We start from the raw sequence: 26,990 nt of genomic DNA, 5'->3' as shown, positions 1-26,990 counted from the left end.
ATCTTCCAAGAAGTTTCTCAGATACATAGAGGAGCAGGAGTAGGGCCATTCAGCCCATTCAGCCTGTGCCATCATTCAATATGATCATCCAACCCAGTCCCTGCTCCCATTTTCTCCCCATACACTTTGATCACTTTAGCCCAAAGAACTGTATCAAACTCATTCATGAGAATTTTCAAAGTTTTGCCCTCAAACACTTTCTGTAGCAGAGAATTCCACAGGCTCCACTAAGGCATTCCTTGTCATTTCAGTCCAAAATGGTTTACTCCATATCCTTAATCTGTGACCTCCGGTTCATATTTCCGCGGGAACATCCTTCCTGTGTTTGTCCTGTCTAGTCCTGTTAGAATTTTAACGGCTTCTATGAGATTCTCCCTCATTCTTCAAATCCAGTGTACATAGTCCTAACCTCTCTTCATGTGTCAGGCCCAGGGATCAGTCTGGGAAACCTTCAATGCACACCCTACATTGCAAGAACACCCTTCCTCAGATAAGGAGACCAAAACTACACACTCTCCTCCAGGAGTGGTCTCACCAAGGCCCTGTGTAACTGCAGTGAGATATCTCTGTTCCTGCACTCAAACTTTCTCACTACAAAGGCCACTATACAGTTTACATTCTTCACCCCCTGCTGGACTACATCATTATCAAACACGATCTGACACTATCACGTACGGAGATATCAGGGGACATGAAACTTTGTCAGAGAGAGAGAGATGTGATTTCAGTCAGAAAGTTGATGGATAGATGGAGACGGTGAGATGTGGAGTGCACAGTGGGAGGTACAGATGCTATGGCAATCAGGGGATGGAGAGGAGGGGAGAGGATGGCAGAGATAGGGAGGGATTGCATTACAAAGTCGGGACGTTTAGAATCAGACCATTCCTTCACTGGGAACCAATGTGCGTCCTTGAGCACCACGGCAATAGGGAAATGAGACTTAGTGCAAATTAACAGGCAGGTGCCAGCAATTTCACAATTTGGATTACAACGAATAAACCTTGCACATCCAGCCAAGGACTGCACTGGAATAGCCTCAAGGGAACAAAGGTATGAATGGGGGGAGAGAGTATGGCAGCTCAGTGATTAGCACTGTTGCCTCACAGCACCAGGGACCCAGGTTCGATTCCAGCCTCGGGTGACTGACTGTGTGGAGTTTGCACGTTCTCCCCGTGTCTGCGTGGGTTTCCTCCGGGTGCTCCGGTTTCCTCCCACAGTCCAAAGATGTGCAGGTTAGGGGGGATTGGCCATGGGGAATGCAGGGTTACAGGATTGGGCTTGGGTCTGGCTGGGATGCTCTTCAGAAGGCTGGTATGGATGGGCAGAATGTCCTCCTGCTTCAATGGAGGGATCCAGCAGGACAGAGAAATGTTCCGGAGGTGGGAATGGGTGGTCTTAGTGCTGGGAATTCTTTCTCCAGTACTCTAGCTCAAAGGCTGTCAAGTGGGAATGGACTGACTTAACCTGAAATCCCGCATTGGGAGAGTGACGGATTGGAGGCTGGGGGAACACAGTTTGGAAACTATGCAGAAAATGCTGGAGAAACTCAGCAGTTCAGACAGTATCTGAACAGAGAATGAGAACTTATCCACATCAAACACTCTCAGGACAGGACAGCACAGGGTTAGATACAGAGTAAAGCTCCCTCTACACTGTCCCCCCATCAAACACTCCCAGGACAGGGACAGCACAGGGTTAGATACAGAGTAAAGCTCCCTCTACACTGTCCCCCCATCAAACACTCCCAGGACAGGGACAGCACGGGGTTAGATACAGAGTAAAGCTCCCTCTACACTGTTCCCCCATCAAACACTCCCAGGACAGGGACAGCACGGGGTTAGATACAGAGTAAAGCTCCCACTACACTGTCCCCCATCAAACACCCCCAGGACAGGGACAGCACGGGGTTAGATACAGAGTAAAGCTCCCTCTACACTGTTCCCCCATCAAACACTCCCAGGAAGGGACAGCACGGGGTTAGATACAGAGTAAAGCTCCCACTACACTGTCCCCCCATCAAACACTCCCAGGACAGGGACAGCACGGGCTCAGATATAGAGTAAAGCTGCTCTACACTGTCTTTGACGAGAAAGTGAGGTCTGCAGATACTGGAGATCAGAGCTGAAAATGTGTTGCTGGAAAAGCGCAGCAGGTCAGGCAGCATCAAAGGAACAGGAGAACCGACGTTTCGGGCATAAGCCCTTCTTCAGGAACACATTTTCAGCTCCTCTACACTGTCCCCGATCAAATACTCCCAGGACAGGGACAGCACGGGGTTAATTAGAGAGTAAAGCTCCCTCTACACTGTCACCATCAAACACTCCCAGGACAGGGACAGCACGGGCTCAGAGACAGAGTAAAGCTCCCTTTACACTGTCCCCCATCAAATACTCCCAGGACAGAGACAGCACGGGGTTAATTACAGAGTAAAGCTCTCTCTACACTGTCCCCATCAAACACTCCCAGTACTGGGACAGCACGGGGTTAGATACAGAGTAAAGCTCCCTCTACACTGTCCCCCCATCAAACACTCCCAGGACAGGGACAGCACGGGCTCAGATACAGAGTAAAGCTCCTCTACACTGTCCCCCATCAAATACTCCCAGGACAGAGACAGCACAGGGTTAATTACAGAGTAAAGCTCCCTCTACACTGTCCCCATCAAACACTCCCAGTACAAGGATAGCACAGGGTTAGATACAGAGTAAAGCTCCCTCTACACTGTCCCCTCATCAAACGCTCCCAGGACAGGGACAGCACGGGCTCAGAGACAGAGTAAAGCTCCCTCTACACTGTCCCCCATTAAACACTCCCAGGACAGAGACAGCACAGGGTTAATTACAGAGTAAAGCTCCCTCTACACTGTCCCCATCAAACAGTCTGAAACACTTGGGTGAGGGGAAAGTGTTGTGTAAGTACATTCTTCATTAAGACAGATCGCTGATTTGATGTGAAGTAATGGTTGATTCAGGATGTGAACAGGAATTAATGACTGGGGCCTGGCATTATGCCCTGGCAGCAGGAGCCGACTGACATTGGCAGCTGACCATGTCCCATCATGCGCACAGCAGGGGGCTGTCTCCAATAACCGTCCAAATCCAAACTCAGAGAAATCTGTCCAAAACCAACCAGTGAACCCTCCTGCAACACAAGGACAATAGAGAGGCAGTGCACAGAGAGCAGGGACAGCTAGAAGTGCTCTCTGATGGCAGGGCCATCATTGGCGAGGTACCAATGTGTGCCAAGGGCAATGGGTGGGTCAGACTCAGCAGAACAACTCTGAATCAATCCCCAAACTAATTCCACTGCCCTGCTCTCTCCCCATAGCCCTGTATCAATCCCCAAACTAATCCCACTGCCCCGCACTCTCCCTGTAAAACATAGAACAGTACAGTGCAGAACAAGCCCTCCTGTCCTCGATGTTCTGCTGACCTTTTATCCTACTCCAAGCTCAGACTAACCGACATACACTTCATTTTACTACTATCCATGCACCGAACCAAACGTTTCTGAAATGCTCCGAATGACTTTGAGTCTACTCCCACTGCTGGCAGTGCATTCCACACACACAACACTCTCTGTGCAAAGAGACAACCTCTGACATCTCACCTAAACTTTCCCCCAATTACTTTGTAATCATGCCTCGTCACACAGCATTACAGTGCAGTACAGGCCCTCGATGCTGCACCAACCTATAGAACCAATCTGACGCAGATCCATCCTCCACTATTCCATTTTCATACACATGTCCCCACCACTACTGTACCCCAGTGTGATACACTGACAGACCTGTCCCCACCAGTACTGTACCCCAGTGTGATACACTGACAGACCTGTCCCCACCAGTACTGTACCCCAGTGTGATACACTGACAGACCTGTCCCCACCAGTACTGTACCCCAGTGTTATACAGTGACAGACCTGTCCCCACCAGTACTGTACCACAGTGTTACACAGTGATAGACATGTCCATGCCAGTACAGTACCCCAGTGTTATAAAGTGACTGACCCGTCCCCACCTGTACTGTACCCCAGTGTAATACACTAACAGACCTGTCCCCACCAGTACTGTACCCCAGTGTTATTCAGGGACAGACCGGTCCCACATAACTACAGAACCACAGTGTTATACAGTGACAGACCTGACTCCACCAGTACTGCACCCCAGTGTTATACAGTGACAGACCTGTCCTCACCAGTACTGTACCCCAGTGTTATTCAGTGACAGACCGGTCCCCACCAGTACTGTACCCCAGTGTTAGTCAGGGACAGACCTGTCCCAACCAGTACAATACCCAGTGTTACACAGTAACAGACCTGTCTCCACCAGTACTGTACCCCAGTAACATACAGTGACAGACCTGTCCCCACCAGTACTGTACCCCAGTGTTATACAGGGACAGACCTGTCCCCACCAGTACTGTACCCCAGTGTTATACAGGGACAGTCCTGTCCCCACCAGTACTGTACCCCAGCGTTATACAGGGACAGACCTGTCCAAACCAGTACAGTACCCCAGTGTTATACAGGGACAGACCTGTCCCCACCAGTACTGTACCCCGGTGTAATACAGTGACAGACCTGTCCCGACCAGTACTGTTCCCCAGTGTTATACAGTGACAGACATGCCCCCATCAGTACTGTACCCCAGTGTTATACAATGAAAAACCTGCCTCCACCAGTACTGTACCACAGTGTTACACAGTGATAGACATGTCCATGCCAGTACAGTACCACAGTGTTATAAAGTGACTGACCCGTCCCCACCTGTACTGTACCCCAGTGTTATACAGTGACAGACCTGCCCCCAACAGTACTGTACCCCAGTGTTATTCAGGGACAGACTGGTCCCACATAACTACAGTACCACAGTGTTATACAGGGACAGACCTGACTCCACCAGTACTGTACCCCAGTGTTATACAGGAACAGTCCTGTCCCCACCAGTACTGTACCCCAGCGTTATACAGGGAAAAGCCTGTCCCAACCAGTACAGTACCACAGTGTTATACAGGGACAGACCTGTCCCCACCAGTACTGTAACCCGGTGTTATACAGTGACAGACCTGTCCCCACCAGTACTGTACCCCAGTGTTATACACAGACAGATCTGTCCCCACCAGTACTGTACCCCAGTGTTTTACAGTGACAGATCTGTCCCCACTAGTACTGTACCACAGTGTTATACAGGGACAGACCTGTCCCAACCAGTACAGTATCCCAGTGTTATGCAGTGACAGACCTGTCCCCACCAGTACTGTACCCCAGTGTTATACAGTGACAGACCAGTCCCCACCAGTACTGTACCACAGTGTTACACAGTGATAGACATGTCCATGCCAGTACAGTACCCCAGTGTTATGCAGTGACAGACCTGTCCCCACCAGTACTGTACCCCAGTGTTATGCAGTGACAGACCTGTCCCCACCAGTACTGTACCCCAGTGTTATACAGTGACAGACCTGCCCCCAACAGTACTGTACCCCAGTGTTATTCAGGGACAGACTGGTCCCACATAACTACAGTACCACAGTGTTATACAGTGACAGACCTGACTCCACCAGTACTGTACCCCAGTGTTGTACAGGGACAGTCCTGTCCCCACCAGTACTGTACCTCAGTGTTATACAGTGACAGACCAGTCCCCACCAGTACTGTACCACAGTGTTACACAGTGATAGACATGTCCATGCCAGTACAGTACCCCAGTGTTATACAGTGACAGACCAGTCCCCACCAGTACTGCACCTCAGTGTTATACAGTGACAGACCTGTCCCCACCAGTACTGTACCCCAGTGTTATACAATGACAAACCTGTCCCAACCAGTACTGTACCCCAGTGTTATACAATGACAAACCTGTCCCCACCAGTACTGTACCCCAGTGTTATACAGTGACAGACCTGCCCCCACCAGTACTGTACCCCAGTGTTATTCAGGGACAGACTGGTCCCACATAACTACAGTACCACAGTGTTATACAGTGACAGACCTGACTCCACTAGTACTGTACTCCAGTGTTATACAGGGACAGTCCTGTCCCCACCAGTACTGTACCCCAGCGTTATACAGGGACAGACCTGTCCCAACCAGTACTGTACCCCGGTGTTATACAGTGACAGACCTGTACCCACCAGTACTGTTCCCCAGTGTTATACAGTGACAGACCTGCCCCCATCAGTACTGTACCCCAGTGTTATACACTGACCGACCTGTCCCCACCAGTACTGTACCCCAGTGTTATACACAGACAGACCTGTCCCCACCAGTACGGTACACCAGTGTTATACAGTGACAGATCTGTCCCCACTAGTACTGTACCACAGTGTTATACAATGACAAACCTGTCCCCACCAGTACTGTACCCCAGTGTTATACAGGGACAGACCTGTCCCAACCAGTACAGTATCCCAGTGTTATGCAGTGACAGACCTGTCCCCACCAGTACTGTACCACAGTGTTATACAGGGACAGACCTGTCCCAACCAGTACTGTACCCCAGTGTTATACAGGGACAGACCTGTCCCAACCAGTACAGTATCCCAGTGTTATGCAGTGACAGACCTGTCCCCACCAGTACTGTACCCCAGTGTTATACAGTGACAGACCAGTCCCCACCAGTACTGTACCACAGTGTTACACAGTGATAGACATGTCCATGCCAGTACAGTACCCCAGTGTTATAAAGTGACTGACCCGTCCCCACCAGTACTGTACCCCAGTGTTATACACTAACAGACCAGTCCCCACCAGTACTGTACCCCAGTGTTATACAGTGACAGACCTGTCCCCACCAGTACTGTACCCCAGTGTTATACACTGACAAACCTGTCCCCACCAGTACTGTACCCCGGTGTTATACAGTGATATACCTGTCCCCACCAGTACTGTACCCCAGTGGTATACAGTTACAGACCTGTCCCCACCACTACTGTACCTCAGTGTGATACAGTGACAGACCTGTCCCCACCAGTACTGTACCCCAGTGTTATACAGTGACAGACCTGTCCCCACCAGTACTGTACCCCAGTGTTATACACTGACAGACCTGTCCCCACCAGTACTGTACCCCAGTGTTATACAGGGACAGACCTGTCCCCACCAGTACGGTACACCAGTGTTATACAGTGACAGATCTGTCCCCACCAGTACTGTACCACAGTGTTATACAATGACAAACCTGTCCCCACCAGTACTGTACCCCAGTGTTATAAAGGGACAGACCTGTCCCAACCAGTACAGTATCCCAGTGTTATACACTGACAGACCAGTCCCCACCAGTACTGTACCCCGGTGTTATACAGTGACATACCTGTCCCCACCAGTACTGTACCCCAGTGGTATACAGTTACAGACCTGTCCCCACCAGTACTGTACCCCAGTGGTATACAGTTACAGACCTGTCCCCACCAGTACTGTACCCCAGTGTTATACAGTGACAGACCTGTCCCCAACAGTGCTGTACCCCAGTGTTATACAGTGACAGACCTGTCCCCACCACTACTGTACCCCAGTGTTATACACTGACAGACCTGTCCCCACCAGTACTGTACCTCAGTGTTATACAGTGACAGACCTGTCCCCACCAGTACTGTACCCCAGTGTTATACAGTGACAGACCTCTCCCCACCAGTACTGTACCCCAGTGTTATACACTGACAGACCGGTCCCCACCAGTACTGTACCCCAGTGTTATACACTGACAGACCTGTCCCCACCAGTACTGTACCTCAGTGTTATACAGTGACAGACCTGTCCCCACCCGTACTGTACCCCAGTGTTATACAGTGACAGACCTGTCCTCACCAGTACTGTACCCCAGTGTTATTCAGTGACAGAACGGTCCCCACCAGTACTGTACCCCAGCGTTATACAGGGACAGACCTGTCCCAACCAGTACTGTAACCCGGTGTTATACAATGACAAACCTGTCCCCACCAGTACTGTACCCCAGTGTTATACAGGGACAGACCTGTCCCAACCAGTACAGTATCCCAGTGTTATATAGTGACAGACCTGTCCCGCCAGTACTGTACCCCAGTGTTATACAGTGACAGACCAGTCCCCACCAGTACTGTACCTCAGTGTGATACAGTGACAGACCAGTCCCCACCAGTACTGTACCACAGTCTTACACAGTGATAGACATGTCCATGCCAGTACAGTACCTCAGTGTTATAAAGTGATTGACCCGTCCCCACCTGTACTGTACCCCAGTGTTATACACTAACAGACCTGTCCCCACCAGTACTGTACCCCAGTGTTATATAGTGACAGACCTGTCCCCACCAGTACTGTACCCTAGTGTTATACAGTGACAGACCCGTCCCCACCTGTACTGTACCCCAGTGTTATACAGTGACAGACCTGCCCCCAACAGTACTGTACCCCAGTGTTATTCAGGGACAGACTGGTCCCACATAACTACAGTACCACAGTGTTACACAGTGACAGACCTGACTCCACCAGTACTGTACCCCAGTGTTATACAGGGAAAGTCCTGACCCCACCAGTACTGTACCCCAGTGTTATACAGGGACAGACCTGTCCCAACCAGTACAGTACCCCAGTGTTATACAGGGACAGACCTGTCCCCACCAGTACTGTAACCCGGTGTTATACAGTGACAGACCTGTCCCCACCAGTACTGTTCCCCAGTGTTATACAGTGACAGACCTGCCCCCATCAGTACTGTACCCCAGTGTTATACAGTGACAGACCTGTCCCCACCAGTACTGTACCCCAGTGTTATACACAGACAGATCTGTCCCCACCAGTACTGTACCCCAGTGTTTTACAGTGACAGACCTTTCCCCACCAGTACTGTACCCCAGTGTTATACAGTGACAGACCTGTCCCCACCAGTACTGTACCCCAGTGTTATACACAGACAGACCTGTCCCCACCAGTACTGTACCCCAGTGTTATACATAGACAGACCTGTCCCCACCAGTACTGTACCTCAGTGTTATACAGTGACAGACCTGTCCCCACCAGTACTGTACAACAGTGTTATACAGTGACAGACCTGTCCCCACCAGTACTGTACCCCAGTGTTATACAGTGACAGACCTGTCCCCAACAGTACTGTACCCCAGTGGTATTCAGGGACAGACCGGTGCCACATAACTACAGTACCACAGTGCTATACAGTGACAGACCTGATTCCACCATTACTGTACCCCAGTGTTATACAGGGACAGACCTGTCCCAACCAGTACTGTATCCCAGTGTTATTCAGTGACAGACCGGTCCCCACCAGTACTGTACCCCAGTGTTATTCAGTGACAGACCGGTCCCCACCAGTACTGTACCACAGTGTTATACAATGACAAACCTGCCCCCACCAGTACAGTACCCCAGTGTTATAAAGTGACTGACACGTCCCCACCTGTACTGTACCCCAGTGTTATACACTAACAAACCTGTCCCCACCAGTACTGTACCCCAGTGTTATACAGTGACAGACCTGTCCCCAACAGTACTGTACCCCAGTGTTATACACTAACAAACCTGTCCCCACCAGTACTGTACCCCAGTGTTATACAGTGACAGACCTGTCCCCAACAGTACTGTACCCCAGTGTTATACAGTGACAGACCTGTCCCCAACAGTACTGTACCCCAGTGTTATTCAGGGACAGACCGGTCCCACTTAACTACAGTACCACAGTGTTATACAGTGACAGACCTGACTCCACCAGTACTGTACCCCAGTGTTATACAGGGACAGTCCTGTCCCCACCAGTACTGTACCCCAGCGTTATACAGGGACAGACCTGTCCAAACCAGTACAGCACCCCAGTGTTATACAGGGACCGACCTGTCCCCACCAGTACTGTACCCCGGTGTTATACAGTGACAGACCTGTCCCCACCAGTACTGTTCCCCAGTGTTATACAGTGACAGACCTGCCCCCATCAGTACTGTACCCCAGTGTTATACACTGACAGACCTGTCCCCACCAGTACTGTACCCCAGTGTTATACACAGACAGACCTGTCCCCACCAGTACTGTACCCCAGTGTTATACACTGACAAACCTGTCCCCACCAGTACTGTACCCCGGTGTTATAATGTGACATACCTGTCCCCACCAGTACTGTACCCCAGTGGTATACAGTTACAGACCTGTCCCCACCAGTACTGTACCCCAGTGGTGTACAGTTACAGACCTGTCCCCACCAGTACTGTACCCCAGTGTTATACAGTGACAGACCTGTCCCCACCAGTACTGTACCCCAGTGTTATACACTGACAGACCTGTCCCCACCAGTACTGTACCCCAGTGTTATACACTGACAGACCTGTCCCCACCAGTACTGTACCTCAGTGTTATACAGTGACAGACCTGTCCCCACCCGTACTGTACCCCAGTGTTATACAGTGACAGACCTGTCCTCACCAGTACTGTACCCCAGTGTTATTCAGAGACAGACCGGTCCCCACCAGCGGCACGGTGGCACGGTGGCACAGTGGTTAGCACTGCTGCCTCGCAGCGCCAGAGATCCGGGTTCAATTCCCGCCTCAGGCGACTGACTGTGTGGAGTTTGCACGTTCTCCCCGTGTCTGCGTGGGTTTCCTCCGGGTGCTCCGGTTTCCTCCCACAGTCCAAAGATGTGCAGGTCAGGTGAATTGGCCATGCTAAATTGCCCGTAGTGTTGGGTAAGGGGTAAATGTCGGGGTATGGGTGGGTTACGCTTCGGCGGGTCGGTGTGGACTTGTTGGGCCGAAGGGCCTGTTTCCACACTGTAAAGTAATCTAATCTAATCTACTGTACCACAGTGTTATACAATGACAAACCTGTCCCCACCAGTACTGTACCCCAGTGTTATACAGGGACAGACCTGTCCCCACCAGTACGGTACCCCAGTGTTATACAGTGACAGATCTGTCCCCACCAGTACTGTACCACAGTGTTATACAATGACAAACCTGTCCCCACCAGTACAGTATCCCAGTGTTATACAGTGACAGACCTGTCCCGCCAGTACTGTACCCCAGTGTTATACAGTGACAGACCAGTCCCCACCAGTACTGTACCTCAGTGTTATACAGTGACAGACCTGTCCCCACCAGTACTGTACCCCAGTGTTATAGTGACAGACCAGTCCCCATCAGTACTGTACCCCAGTGTTATACACTGACAGACCTGTCCCCACCAGTACTGTACCCCAGTGTTATACACTGACAGACCAGTCCCCACCAGTACTGTACCCCAGTGGTATACAGGGACAGACCTGTCCCCATCAGTACTGTACCCCAGTGGTATACAGATACAGACCTGTCCCCACCAGTATTGTACCCCAGTGTTATACAGTGACAGACCTGTCCCCAACAGTGCTGTACCCCAGTGTTATTCAGGGACAGACTGGTCCCACAGAACTACAGTACCACAGTGTTATACAGTGACAGACCTGTCCCCACCAGTACTGTACCCTACTGTTGTACACTGACAAACCTGTCCCCACCAGTACTGTACCCCGGTGTTATACAATGACAGACCTGTCCCCACCAGTACTGTACCCCAGTGGTATACAGGGACAGACCTGTCCCCATCAGTACTGTACCCCAGTGGTATACAGATACAGACCTGTCCCCACCAGTATTGTACCCCAGTGTTATACAGTGACAGACCTGTCCCCAACAGTGCTGTACCCCAGTGTAATACAGTTACAGACCTGTCCCCACCACTACTGTACCCGTGTTATACACTGACAGACCTGTCCCCACCACTACTGTACCCCAGTGTTATACACTGACAGACCTGTCCACTCCAGTACTGTACCCCAGTGTTATACACTGACAGACCTGTCCCCACCAGTACTGTACCTCAGTGTTATACAGTGACAGACCTGTCCCCACCAGTACTGTACCACAGTGTTATACAATGACAAACCTGTCCCCACCAGTACAGTACCCCAGTGTTACACAGTGACAGACGTGTCCCCACCAGTACTGTACCACAGTGATATACAATGACAAACCTGTCCCCACCAGAACTGTACCCCAGTGTTATACAGGGACAGACCTGTCCCAACCAGTACAGTATCCCAGTGTTATACAGTGAAAGACCTGTCCCCAACAGTACTGTACCCCAGTGTTATACAGTGACAGACCAGTCCCCACCAGTACTGTACCACAGTGTTACACAGTGATAGACATGTCCATGCCATTACAGTACCCCAGTGTTATAAAGTGACTGACCCGTCCCCACCTATACTGAACCCCAGTGTTATACACTAACAGACCTGTCCCCACCAGTACTGTACCCCAGCGTTATACAGGGACAGACCTGTCTCAACCAGTACAGTACCACAGTGTTATACAGGGACAGACCTGTCCCAACCAGTACAGTACCCCAGTGTTATACAGGGACAGACCTGTCCCCACCAGTACTGTACCCCAGTGTTATTCAGGGACAGACTGGTCCCACATAACTACAGTACCACAGTGTTACACAGTGACAGACCTGACTCCACCAGTACTGTACCCCAGTGTTATACAGGGAAAGTCCTGACCCCACCAGTACTGTACCCCAGTGTTATACAGGGACAGACCTGTCCCAACCAGTACAGTACCCCAGTGTTATACAGGGACAGACCTGTCCCCACCAGTACTGTAACCCGGTGTTATACAGTGACAGACCTGTCCCCACCAGTACTGTTCCCCAGTGTTATACAGTGACAGACCTGCCCCCATCAGTACTGTACCCCAGTGTTATACAGTGACAGACCTGTCCCCACCAGTACTGTACCCCAGTGTTATACACAGACAGATCTGTCCCCACCAGTACTGTACCCCAGTGTTTTACAGTGACAGACCTTTCCCCACCAGTACTGTACCCCAGTGTTATACAGTGACAGACCTGTCCCCACCAGTACTGTACCCCAGTGTTATACACAGACAGACCTGTCCCCACCAGTACTGTACCCCAGTGTTATACACAGACAGACCTGTCCCCACCAGTACTGTACCTCAGTGTTATACAGTGACAGACCTGTCCCCACCAGTACTGTACAACAGTGTTATACAGTGACAGACCTGTCCCCACCAGTACTGTACCCCAGTGTTATACAGTGACAGACCTGTCCCCAACAGTACTGTACCCCAGTGGTATTCAGGGACAGACCGGTGCCACATAACTACAGTACCACAGTGCTATACAGTGACAGACCTGATTCCACCATTACTGTACCCCAGTGTTATACAGGGACAGACCTGTCCCAACCAGTACTGTACCCCAGTGTTATTCAGTGACAGACCGGTCCCCACCAGTACTGTACCCCAGTGTTATTCAGTGACAGACCGGTCCCCACCAGTACTGTACCACAGTGTTATACAATGACAAACCTGCCCCCACCAGTACAGTACCCCAGTGTTATAAAGTGACTGACACGTCCCCACCTGTACTGTACCCCAGTGTTATACACTAACAAACCTGTCCCCACCAGTACTGTACCCCAGTGTTATACAGTGACAGACCTGTCCCCAACAGTACTGTACCCCAGTGTTATACACTAACAAACCTGTCCCCACCAGTACTGTACCCCAGTGTTATACAGTGACAGACCTGTCCCCAACAGTACTGTACCCCAGTGTTATACAGTGACAGACCTGTCCCCAACAGTACTGTACCCCAGTGTTATTTAGGGACAGACCGGTCCCACTTAACTACAGTACCACAGTGTTATACAGGGACAGTCCTGTCCCCACCAGTACTGTACCCCAGCGTTATACAGGGACAGACCTGTCCAAACCAGTACAGCACCCCAGTGTTATACAGGGACCGACCTGTCCCCACCAGTACTGTACCCCGGTGTTATACAGTGACAGACCTGTCCCCACCAGTACTGTTCCCCAGTGTTATACAGTGACAGACCTGCCCCCATCAGTACTGTACCCCAGTGTTATACACTGACAGACCTGTCCCCACCAGTACTGTACCCCAGTGTTATACACAGACAGACCTGTCCCCACCAGTACTGTACCCCAGTGTTATACACTGACAAACCTGTCCCCACCAGTACTGTACCCCGGTGTTATAATGTGACATACCTGTCCCCACCAGTACTGTACCCCAGTGGTATACAGTTACAGACCTGTCCCCACCAGTACTGTACCCCAGTGGTGTACAGTTACAGACCTGTCCCCACCAGTACTGTACCCCAGTGTTATACAGTGACAGACCTGTCCCCACCAGTACTGTACCCCAGTGTTATACACTGACAGACCTGTCCCCACCAGTACTGTACCCCAGTGTTATACACTGACAGACCTGTCCCCACCAGTACTGTACCTCAGTGTTATACAGTGACAGACCTGTCCCCACCCGTACTGTACCCCAGTGTTATACAGTGACAGACCTGTCCTCACCAGTACTGTACCCCAGTGTTATTCAGAGACAGACCGGTCCCCACCAGCGGCACGGTGGCACGGTGGCACGGTGGCACAGTGGTTAGCACTGCTGCCTCGCAGCGCCAGAGATCCGGGTTCAATTCCCGCCTCAGGCGACTGACTGTGTGGAGTTTGCACGTTCTCCCCGTGTCTGCGTGGGTTTCCTCCGGGTGCTCCGGTTTCCTCCCACAGTCCAAAGATGTGCAGGTCAGGTGAATTGGCCATGCTAAATTGCCCGTAGTGTTGGGTAAGGGGTAAATGTCGGGGTATGGGTGGGTTACGCTTCGGCGGGTCGGTGTGGACTTGTTGGGCCGAAGGGCCTGTTTCCACACTGTAAAGTAATCTAATCTAATCTACTGTACCACAGTGTTATACAATGACAAACCTGTCCCCACCAGTACTGTACCCCAGTGTTATACAGGGACAGACCTGTCCCCACCAGTACGGTACCCCAGTGTTATACAGTGACAGATCTGTCCCCACCAGTACTGTACCACAGTGTTATACAATGACAAACCTGTCCCCACCAGTACAGTATCCCAGTGTTATACAGTGACAGACCTGTCCCGCCAGTACTGTACCCCAGTGTTATACAGTGACAGACCAGTCCCCACCAGTACTGTACCTCAGTGTTATACAGTGACAGACCTGTCCCCACCAGTACTGTACCCCAGTGTTATAGTGACAGACCAGTCCCCATCAGTACTGTACCCCAGTGTTATACACTGACAGACCAGTCCCCACCAGTACTGTACCTCAGTGTTATACAGTGACAGACCTGTCCCCACCAGTACTGTACCCCAGTGTTATAGTGACAGACCAGTCCCCATCAGTACTGTACCCCAGTGTTATACACTGACAGACCTGTCCCCACCAGTACTGTACCCCAGTGTTATACACAGACAGACCTCTCCCCACCAGTACTGTACTCCACTGTTATACACTGACAAACCTGTCCCCACCAGTACTGTACCCCGGTGTTATACAGTGACATACCTGTCCCCACCAGTACTGTACCTCAGTGGTATACAGTTACAGACCTGTCCCCACCAGTACTGTATCCCAGTGGTGTACAGTTACAGACCTGTCCCCACCAGTACTGTACCCCAGTGTTATACAGGGACAGACCTGTCCCCACCAGTACGGTACCCCAGTGTTATACACTGACAAACCTGTCCCCACCAGTACTGTACCCCAGTGTTATACAGGGACAGACCTGTCCCCACCAGTACGGTACCCCAGTGTTATACACTGACAGACCTGTCCCCACCAGTACGGTACCCCAGTGTTATACACTGACAAACCTGTCCCCACCAGTACTGTACCCCGGTGTTATACAGTGACAGACCTGTCCTCACCAGTACTGTACCCCAGTGTTATTCAGAGACAGACCGGTCCCCACCAGTACTGTACCACAGTGTTATACAATGACAAATCTGTCCCCACCAGTACTGTACCCCAGTGTTATACAGGGACAGACCTGTCCCCACCAGTACGGTACCCCAGTGTTATACAGTGACAGACCTGCCCCCACCAGTACTGTACCCCAGTGTTATACAGTGACATACCTGTCCCCACCAGTACTGTACCCCAGTGTTATATAGTGACAGACCTGTCCACACCAGTACTGTACCCCAGTGTTATACAGTGACAGACCTGTCCCCACCAGTACTGTACCCCAGTGTTATTCAGGGACAGACTGGTCCCACAGAACTACAGTACCACAGGTTATACAGTGACAGACCTGTCCCCACCAGTACTGTACCCTAGTGTTGTACACTGACAAACCTGTCCCCACCAGTACTGTACCCCGGTGTTATACAATGACAGACCTGTCCCCACCAGTACTGTACCCCAGTGGTATACAGGGACAGACCTGTCCCCATCAGTACTGTACCCCAGTGGTATACAGATACAGACCTGTCCCCACCAGTATTGTACCCCAGTGTTATACAGTGACAGACCTGTCCCCAACAGTGCTGTACCCCAGTGTAATACAGTTACAGACCTGTCCCCACCACTACTGTACCCCAGTGTTATGCACTGACAGACCTGTCCCCACCAGTACTGTACCTCAGTGTTATACAGTGACCGACCTGTCCCCACCAGTACTGTACCACAGTGTTATACAATGACAAACCTGTCCCCACCAGTACTGTACCCCAGTGTTACACAGTGACAGACCTGTCCCCACCAGTACTGTACCACAGTGATATACAATGACAAACCTGTCCCCACCAGAACTGTACCCCAGTGTTATACAGGGACAGACCTGTCCCAACCAGTACAGTATCCCAGTGTTATACAGTGAAAGACCTGTCCCCAACAGTACTGTACCCCAGTGTTATACAGTGACAGACCAGTCCCCACCAGTACTGTACCACAGTGTTACACAGTGATAGACATGTCCATGCCATTACAGTACCCCAGTGTTATAAAGTGACTGACCCGTCCCCACCTGTACTGAACCCCAGTGTTATACACTAACAGACCTGTCCCCACCAGTACTGTACCCCAGCGTTATACAGGGACAGACCTGTCTCAACCAGTACAGTACCACAGTGTTATACAGGGACAGACCTGTCCCAACCAGTACAGTACCCCAGTGTTATACAGGGACAGACCTGTCCCCACCAGTACTGTACCCCAGCGTTATACAGGGACAGACCTGTCCCAACCAGTACAGTACCACAGTGTTATACAGGGACAGACCTGTCCCCACCAGAACTCTAACCCGGTGTTATACAGTGACAGACCTGCCCCCAACAGTACTGTACCCCAGTGTTATTCAGGGACAGACTGGTCCCACATAACTACAGTACCACAGTGTTATACAGTGACAGACCTGACTCCACCAGTACTGTACCCCAGTGTTATACAGGGACAGTCCTGACCCCACCAGTACTGTACCCCAGCGTTATACAGGGACAGACCTGTCCCAACCAGTACAGTACCCCAGTGTTATACAGGGACAGACCTGTCCCCACCAGTACTGTACCCCGGTGTTATAATGTGACATACCTGTCCCCACCAGTACTGTACCCCAGTGGTATACAGTTACAGACCTGTCCCCACCAGTACTGTACCCCAGTGGTGTACAGTTACAGACCTGTCCCCACCAGTACTGTACCCCAGTGTTATACAGTGACAGACCTGTCCCCACCAGTACTGTACCCCAGTGTTATACACTGACAGACCTGTCCCCACCAGTACTGTACCCCAGTGTTATACACTGACAGACCTGTCCCCACCAGTACTGTACCTCAGTGTTATACAGTGACAGACCTGTCCCCACCCGTACTGTACCCCAGTGTTATACACTGACAGACCTGTCCCCACCAGTACTGTACCTCAGTGTTATACAGTGACAGACCTGTCCCCACCCGTACTGTACCCCAGTGTTATACAGTGACAGACCTGTCCTCACCAGTACTGTACCCCAGTGTTATTCAGAGACAGACCGGTCCCCACCAGCGGCACGGTGGCACGGTGGCACGGTGGCACAGTGGTTAGCACTGCTGCCTCGCAGCGCCAGAGATCCGGGTTCAATTCCCGCCTCAGGCGACTGACTGTGTGGAGTTTGCACGTTCTCCCCGTGTCTGCGTGGGTTTCCTCCGGGTGCTCCGGTTTCCTCCCACAGTCCAAAGATGTGCAGGTCAGGTGAATTGGCCATGCTAAATTGCCCGTAGTGTTGGGTAAGGGGTAAATGTCGGGGTATGGGTGGGTTACGCTTCGGCGGGTCGGTGTGGACTTGTTGGGCCGAAGGGCCTGTTTCCACACTGTAAAGTAATCTAATCTAATCTACTGTACCACAGTGTTATACAATGACAAACCTGTCCCCACCAGTACTGTACCCCAGTGTTATACAGGGACAGACCTGTCCCCACCAGTACGGTACCCCAGTGTTATACAGTGACAAACCTGTCCCCACCAGTACAGTATCCCACTGTTATACAGTGACAGACCTGTCCCGCCAGTACTGTACCCCAGTGTTATACAGTGACAGACCAGTCCCCACCAGTACTGTACCTCAGTGTTATACAGTGACAAACCTGTCCCCACCAGTACTGTACCCCAGTGTTATAGTGACAGACCAGTCCCCATCAGTACTGTACCCCAGTGTTATACACTGACAGACCTGTCCCCACCAGTACTGTACCCCAGTGTTATACACAGACAGACCTGTCCCCACCAGTACTGTACTCCACTGTTATACACTGACAAACCTGTCCCCACCAGTACTGTACCCCGGTGTTATACAGTGACAAACCTGTCCCCACCAGTACTGTATCCCAGTGGTGTACAGTTACAGACCTGTCCCCACCAGTACTGTACCCCAGTGTTATACAGGGACAGACCTGTCCCCACCAGTACGGTACCCCAGTGTTATACACTGACAAACCTGTCCCCACCAGTACTGTACCCCAGTGTTATACAGGGACAGACCTGTCCCCACCAGTACGGTACCCCAGTGTTATACACTGACAGACCTGTCCCCACCAGTACGGTACCCCAGTGTTATACACTGACAAACCTGTCCCCACCAGTACTGTACCCCGGTGTTATACAGTGACAGACCTGTCCTCACCAGTACTGTACCCCAGTGTTATTCAGAGACAGACCGGTCCCCACCAGTACTGTACCACAGTGTTATACAATGACAAATCTGTCCCCACCAGTACTGTACCCCAGTGTTATACAGGGACAGACCTGTCCCCACCAGTACGATACCCCAGTGTTATACAGTGACAGACCTGCCCCCACCAGTACTGTACCCCAGTGTTATACAGTGACATACCTGTCCCCACCAGTACTGTACCCCAGTGTTATATAGTGACAGACCTGTCCACACCAGTACTGTACCCCAGTGTTATACAGTGACAGACCTGTCCCCACCAGTACTGTACCCCAGTGTTATACAGTGACATACCTGTCCCCACCAGTACTGTACCCCAGTGTTATTCAGGGACAGACTGGTCCCACAGAACTACAGTACCACAGGTTATACAGTGACAGACCTGTCCCCACCAGTACTGTACCCTAGTGTTGTACACTGACAAACCTGTCCCCACCAGTACTGTACCCCGGTGTTATACAATGACAGACCTGTCCCCACCAGTACTGTACCCCAGTGGTATACAGGGACAGACCTGTCCCCATCAGTACTGTACCCCAGTGGTATACAGATACAGACCTGTCCCCACCAGTATTGTACCCCAGTGTTATACAGTGACAGACCTGTCCCCAACAGTGCTGTACCCCAGTGTAATACAGTTACAGACCTGTCCCCACCACTACTGTACCCCAGTGTTATGCACTGACAGACCTGTCCCCACCAGTACTGTACCTCAGTGTTATACAGTGACCGACCTGTCCCCACCAGTACTGTACCACAGTGTTATACAATGACAAACCTGTCCCCACCAGTACTGTACCCCAGTGTTACACAGTGACAGACCTGTCCCCACCAGTACTGTACCACAGTGATATACAATGACAAACCTGTCCCCACCAGAACTGTACCCCAGTGTTATACAGGGACAGACCTGTCCCAACCAGTACAGTATCCCAGTGTTATACAGTGAAAGACCTGTCCCCAACAGTACTGTACCCCAGTGTTATACAGTGACAGACCAGTCCCCACCAGTACTGTACCACAGTGTTACACAGTGATAGACATGTCCATGCCATTACAGTACCCCAGTGTTATAAAGTGACTGACCCGTCCCCACCTGTACTGAACCCCAGTGTTATACACTAACAGACCTGTCCCCACCAGTACTGTACCCCAGCGTTATACAGGGACAGACCTGTCTCAACCAGTACAGTACCACAGTGTTATACAGGGACAGACCTGTCCCAGCCAGTACAGTACCCCAGTGTTATACAGGGACAGACCTGTCCCCACCAGTACTGTACCCCAGCGTTATACAGGGACAGACCTGTCCCAACCAGTACAGTACCACAGTGTTATACAGGGACAGACCTGTCCCCACCAGAACTCTAACCCGGTGTTATACAGTGACAGACCTGCCCCCAACAGTACTGTACCCCAGTGTTATTCAGGGACAGACTGGTCCCACATAACTACAGTACCACAGTGTTATACAGTGACAGACCTGACTCCACCAGTACTGTACCCCAGTGTTATACAGGGACAGTCCTGACCCCACCAGTACTGTACCCCAGCGTTATACAGGGACAGACCTGTCCCAACCAGTACAGTACCCCAGTGTTATACAGGGACAGACCTGTCCCCACCAGTACTGTAACCCGGTGTTATACAGTGACAGACCTGTCCCCACCAGTACTGTACCCTAGTGTTATACAGTGACAGACCTGCCCCCATCAGTACTGTACCCCAGTGTTATACAGTGACAGACCTGCCCCACCAGTACTGTACCCCAGTGTTATACACAGACAGATCTGTCCCCACCAGTACTGTACCCCAGTGTTTTACAGTGACAGACCTGTCCCCACCAGTACTGTACCCCAGTGTTATACAGTGACAGACCTGTCCCCACCAGTACTGTACCACAGTGTTACACAGTGATAGACATGTCCATGCCAGTACAGTACCCCAGTGTTATAAAGTGACTGACCCGTCCCCACCTGTACTGTACCCCAGTGTTATACACTAACAGACCTGTCCCCACCAGTACTGTACCCAAGTGTTATACAGGGACAGACCTGTCCCCACCAGTACTGTACCCCAGTGTTATACACTAACAGACCTGTCCCCACCAGTACTGTACCCCAGTGTTATACACAGACAGACCTGTCCCCAACAGTACTGTACCCCAGTGGTATTCAGGGACAGACCGGTGCCACATAACTACAGTACCACAGTGCTATACAGTGACAGACCTGACTCCACCATTACTGTACCCCAGTGTTATACAGGGACTGACCTGTCCCAACCAGTACAGTACCCAGTGTTATTCAGTGACAGACCGGTCCCCACCAGTACTGTACCACAGTGTTATACACAGACAGATCTGTCCCCACCAGTACTGTACCCCAGTGTGATACAGTGACAGACCGGTGCCCACCAGTACTGTACCACAGTGTTATACAATGACAAACCTGCCCCCACCAGTACAGTACCCCAGTGTTAAAAAGTGACTGACACGGCCCCACCTGTACTGTACCCCAGTGTTATACATTAACAAACCTGTCCCCACCAGTACTGTACCCCAGTGTTATACAGTGACAGACCTGTCCCCAACAGTACTGTACCCCAGTGTTATTCAGGGACAGACCGGTCCCACTTAACTACAGTACCACAGTGTTATACAGTGACAGACCTGACTCCACCAGTACTGTACCCCAGTGTTATACAGGGACAGTCCTGTCCCCACCAGTACTGTACCCCAGCGTTATACAGGGACAGACCTGTCCAAACCAGTACAGCACCCCAGTGTTATACAGGGACCGACCTGTCCCCACCAGTACTGTACCCCGGTGTTATACAGTGACAGACCTGTCCCCACCAGTACTGTTCCCCAGTGTTATACAGTGACAGACCTGCCCCCACCAGTACTGTACCCCAGTGTTATACACTGACAGACCTGTCCCCACCAGTACTGTACCCCAGTGTTATACACTGACAAACCTGTCCCCACCAGTACTGTACCCCAGTGTTATACAGGGACAGACCTGTCCCCACCAGTACGGTACCCCAGTGGTATACAGTTACAGACCTGTCCCCACCAGTACTGTACCCCAGTGGTGTACAGTTACAGACCTGTCCCCACCAGTACTGTACCCCAGTGTTATACAGTGACAGACCTGTCCCCACCAGTACTGTACCCCAGTGTTATACACTGACAGACCTGTCCCCACCAGTACTGTACCCCAGTGTTATACACTGACAGACCTGTCCCCACCAGTACTGTACCCCAGTGTTATACACTGACAGACCTGCCCCCATCAGTACTGTACCCCAGTGTTATACAGTGACAGACCTGCCCCACCAGTACTGTACCCCAGTGTTATACACAGACAGATCTGTCCCCACCAGTACTGTACCCCAGTGTTTTACAGTGACAGACCTGTCCCCACCAGTACTGTACCCCAGTGTTATACAGTGACAGACCTGTCCCCACCAGTACTGTACCACAGTGTTACACAGTGATAGACATGTCCATGCCAGTACAGTACCCCAGTGTTATAAAGTGACTGACCCGTCCCCACCTGTACTGTACCCCAGTGTTATACACTAACAGACCTGTCCCCACCAGTACTGTACCCAAGTGTTATACAGGGACAGACCTGTCCCCACCAGTACTGTACCCCAGTGTTATACACTAACAGACCTGTCCCCACCAGTACTGTACCCCAGTGTTATACACAGACAGACCTGTCCCCAACAGTACTGTACCCCAGTGGTATTCAGGGACAGACCGGTGCCACATAACTACAGTACCACAGTGCTATACAGTGACAGACCTGACTCCACCATTACTGTACCCCAGTGTTATACAGGGACTGACCTGTCCCAACCAGTACAGTACCCAGTGTTATTCAGTGACAGACCGGTCCCCACCAGTACTGTACCACAGTGTTATACACAGACAGATCTGTCCCCACCAGTACTGTACCCCAGTGTGATACAGTGACAGACCGGTGCCCACCAGTACTGTACCACAGTGTTATACAATGACAAACCTGCCCCCACCAGTACAGTACCCCAGTGTTAAAAAGTGACTGACACGGCCCCACCTGTACTGTACCCCAGTGTTATACATTAACAAACCTGTCCCCACCAGTACTGTACCCCAGTGTTATACAGTGACAGACCTGTCCCCAACAGTACTGTACCCCAGTGTTATTCAGGGACAGACCGGTCCCACTTAACTACAGTACCACAGTGTTATACAGTGACAGACCTGACTCCACCAGTACTGTACCCCAGTGTTATACAGGGACAGTCCTGTCCCCACCAGTACTGTACCCCAGCGTTATACAGGGACAGACCTGTCCAAACCAGTACAGCACCCCAGTGTTATACAGGGACCGACCTGTCCCCACCAGTACTGTACCCCGGTGTTATACAGTGACAGACCTGTCCCCACCAGTACTGTTCCCCAGTGTTATACAGTGACAGACCTGCCCCCATCAGTACTGTACCCCAGTGTTATGCACTGACAGACCTGTCCACACCAGTACTGTACCCCAGTGTTATACACTGACAGACCTGTCCCCACCACTACTGTACCCCAGTGTTATACACTGACAAACCTGTCCCCACCAGTACTGTACCCCAGTGTTATACAGGGACAGACCTGTCCCCACCAGTACGGTACCCCAGTGGTATACAGTTACAGACCTGTCCCCACCAGTACTGTACCCCAGTGGTGTACAGTTACAGACCTGTCCCCACCAGTACTGTACCCCAGTGTTATACAGTGACAGACCTGTCCCCACCAGTACTGTACCCCAGTGTTATACACTGACAGACCTGTCCCCACCAGTACTGTACCCCAGTGTTATACACTGACAGACCTGTCCCCACCAGTACTGTACCCCAGTGTTATACAGTGACAGACCTGTCCTCACCAGTACTGTACCCCAGTGTTATTAAGAGACAGACCGGTCCCTACCAGTACTGTACCACAGTGTTATACAATGACAAACCTGTCCCCACCAGTACTGTACCCCAGTGTTATACAGGGACAGACCTGTCCCCACCAGTACGGTACCCCAGTGTTATACAGTGACAGATCTGTCCCCACCAGTACTGTACCACAGTGTTATACAATGACAAACCTGTCCCCACCAGTACAGTATCCCAGTGTTATACAGTGACAGACCTGTCCCGCCAGTACTGTACCCCAGTGTTATACAGTGACAGACCTGTCCCCACCAGTACTGTACACCAGTGGTATACAGTTACAGACCTGTCCCCACCAGTACTGTACCCCAGTGGTATACAGTTACAGACCTGTCCCCACCAGTACTGTACCCCAGTGTTATACACAGACAGACCTGTCCCCACCAATGCTGTACCCCAGTGTTATACAGTTACAGACCTGTCCCCACCAGTACGGTACACCAGTGTTATACAGTGACAGATCTATCCCCACCAGTACTGTACCACAGTGATATACAATGACAAACCTGTCCCCACCAGAACTGTACCCCAGTGTTATACAGGGACAGACCTGTCCCAACCAGTACAGTATCCCAGTGTTATACAGTGAAAGACCTGTCCCCAACAGTACTGCACCCCAGTGTTATACAGTGACAGACCAGTCCCCACCAGTACTGTTCCACAGTGTTACACAGTGATAGACATGTCCATGCCAGTACAGTACCCCAGTGTTATAAAGTGACTGACCCGTCCCCACCTGTACTGAACCCCAGTGTTATACACTAACAGACCTGTCCCCACCAGTACTGTACCCCAGTATTATACAGGGACAGTCCTGTCCCCACCAGTACTGTACCCCAGCGTTATACAGGGCCAGACGTGTCCCAACCAGTACTGTACCCCAGTGTTATACAGTGACAGACCAGCCCCCATCAGTACTGTACCCCGGTGTTATACAGTGACAGACCTGTCCCCACCAGTACTGTACCCCAGTGTTATACAGTGACAGACCTGTCCCCAACAGTACTGTACCCCAGTGTTATACAGGGACAGACCTGTCCCCACCAGTACTGTACCCCAGTGTTATACAGTGACAGACCTGTCCCCAACAGTACTTTACCACAGTGTTATACAGGGACAGACCTGTCCCCACCAGTACTATAACCCGGTGTTATACAGTGACAGACCTGTCCCCACCAGTACTGTACCCCAGTGTTATACAGTGACAGACCTGTCCCCACCAGTACTGTACCCCAGTGTTATACAGTGACAGACCTGTCCCCAACAGTACTGTACCACAGTGTTATACAGGGACAGACCTGTCCCACCAGTACTGTACCCCAGTGTTATACAGTGACAGACCTGTCCCCAACAGTACTGTACCACAGTGTTATACAGGGACAGACCTGTCCCCACCAGTACTGTAACCCGGTGTTATACAGTGACAGACCTGTCCCCACCAGTACTGTACCACAGTGTTATACAGGGACAGACCTGTCCCCACCAGTACTGTAACCCGGTGTTACACAGTGACAGACCCATCCCCACCAGTACTGTACCACAGTGTTATACAGGGACAGACCTGTCCCCACCAGTACTGTACCCCAGTGTTATACAGTGACAGACCAGCCCCCATCAGTACTGTACCCCGGTGTTATACAGTGACAGACCTGTCCCCACCAGTACTGTACCCCAGTGTTATACAGTGACAGACCTGTCCCCACCAGTACAGTACCCCAGTGTTATAAAGTGACTGACCCGTCCCCACCTGTACTGAACCCCAGTGTTATACACTAACAGACCTGTCCCCACCAGTACTGTACCCCAGTGTTATACAGTGACAGACCTGTCCCCAACAGTACTGTACCACAGTGTTATACAGTGACAGACCTGTCCCAACCAGTACAGTACCACAGTGTTATACAGGGACAGACCTGTCCCCACCAGTACTATAACCCGGTGATATGCAGTGACAGACCTGCCCCCATCAGTACTGTACCCCAGTGTTATACAGTGACACACCTGTCCCCACCAGTACTGTACCCCAGTGTTATACACAGACAGACCTGTCCCTACCAGTACTGTACCCCAGTGTTATACAGTGACAGACCTGTCCCCACCAGTACTGTACCCCAGTGTTATACAGTGACAGACCTGTCCCCACCAGTACTGTACCCCAGTGTTATACAGTGACAGACCTGTCCCCACCAGTACTGTACCCCAGTGGTATACAGTTACAGACCTGTCCCCACCAGTACTGTACCCCAGTGGTATACCGTTACAGACCTGTCCCCACCAGTACTGTACCCCAGTGTTATACACAGACAGACCTGTCCCCACCAGTGCTGTACCCCAGTGGTATACAGTTACAGACCTGTCCCCACCAGTACTATACCCCAGTGTTATACACAGACAGACCTGTCCCCACCAGTACTGTACCCCAGTGTTATACATTGACAGACCTGTCCCCACCAGTACTGTACCCCAGTGTTATACCCTGACAGACCTGTCCCCACCAGTACTGTACCCCAGTGGTATACACTAACAAACCTGTCCCCACCAGTACTGTACCACAGTGTTATACAATGACAGATCTGTCCCCACCAGTACTGTACCCCAGTGTGATACAGTGACAGACCGGTCCCCACCAGTACTGTACCACAGTGTTATACAGTGACAAACCTGTCCCCACCAGTACTGTACCCCAGTGTTATACAGGGACAGACCTGTCCCCACCAGTACGGTACCCCAGTGTTATACAGTGACAGATCTGTCCCCACCAGTACTGTACCCCAGTGTTATACAGTGACAAACCTGTCCCCACCAGTACTGTACCCCAGTGTTATACAATGACAAACCTGCCCCCACCAGTACAGTACCCCAGTGTTATAAAGTGACTGACACGTCCCCACCTGTACTGTACCCCAGTGTTATACACTAACAAACCTGTCCCCACCAGTACTGTACCCCAGTGTTATACAGTGACAGACCTGTCCCCA

The 26,990-nt window shown here is 51.3% G+C and overlaps 1 protein-coding gene across 1 annotated transcript in view; it reads right to left on the bottom strand.

Annotated features, from left to right (window-relative positions):
• The window catches only part of LOC122551861 (chondroitin-polymerizing factor, non-catalytic subunit-like), a 111,056-nt gene that overhangs the window by 35,005 nt on the left and 49,061 nt on the right, over window positions 1-26,990 (bottom strand). The gene's annotated exons all lie outside the window — the stretch shown is intronic.

Source organism: Chiloscyllium plagiosum, unplaced genomic scaffold (genome assembly GCF_037043375.1).
Source record: "Chiloscyllium plagiosum isolate Xiang-an unplaced genomic scaffold, Cpla_swu_hap1 HiC_scaffold_7, whole genome shotgun sequence".
In the NCBI taxonomy this organism is placed as follows: Eukaryota; Metazoa; Chordata; class Chondrichthyes; order Orectolobiformes; family Hemiscylliidae; genus Chiloscyllium; species Chiloscyllium plagiosum.
The sequence above is the reverse complement of the archived record's forward strand: the minus strand, read 5'-3'. Positions and strand labels throughout refer to the sequence as shown.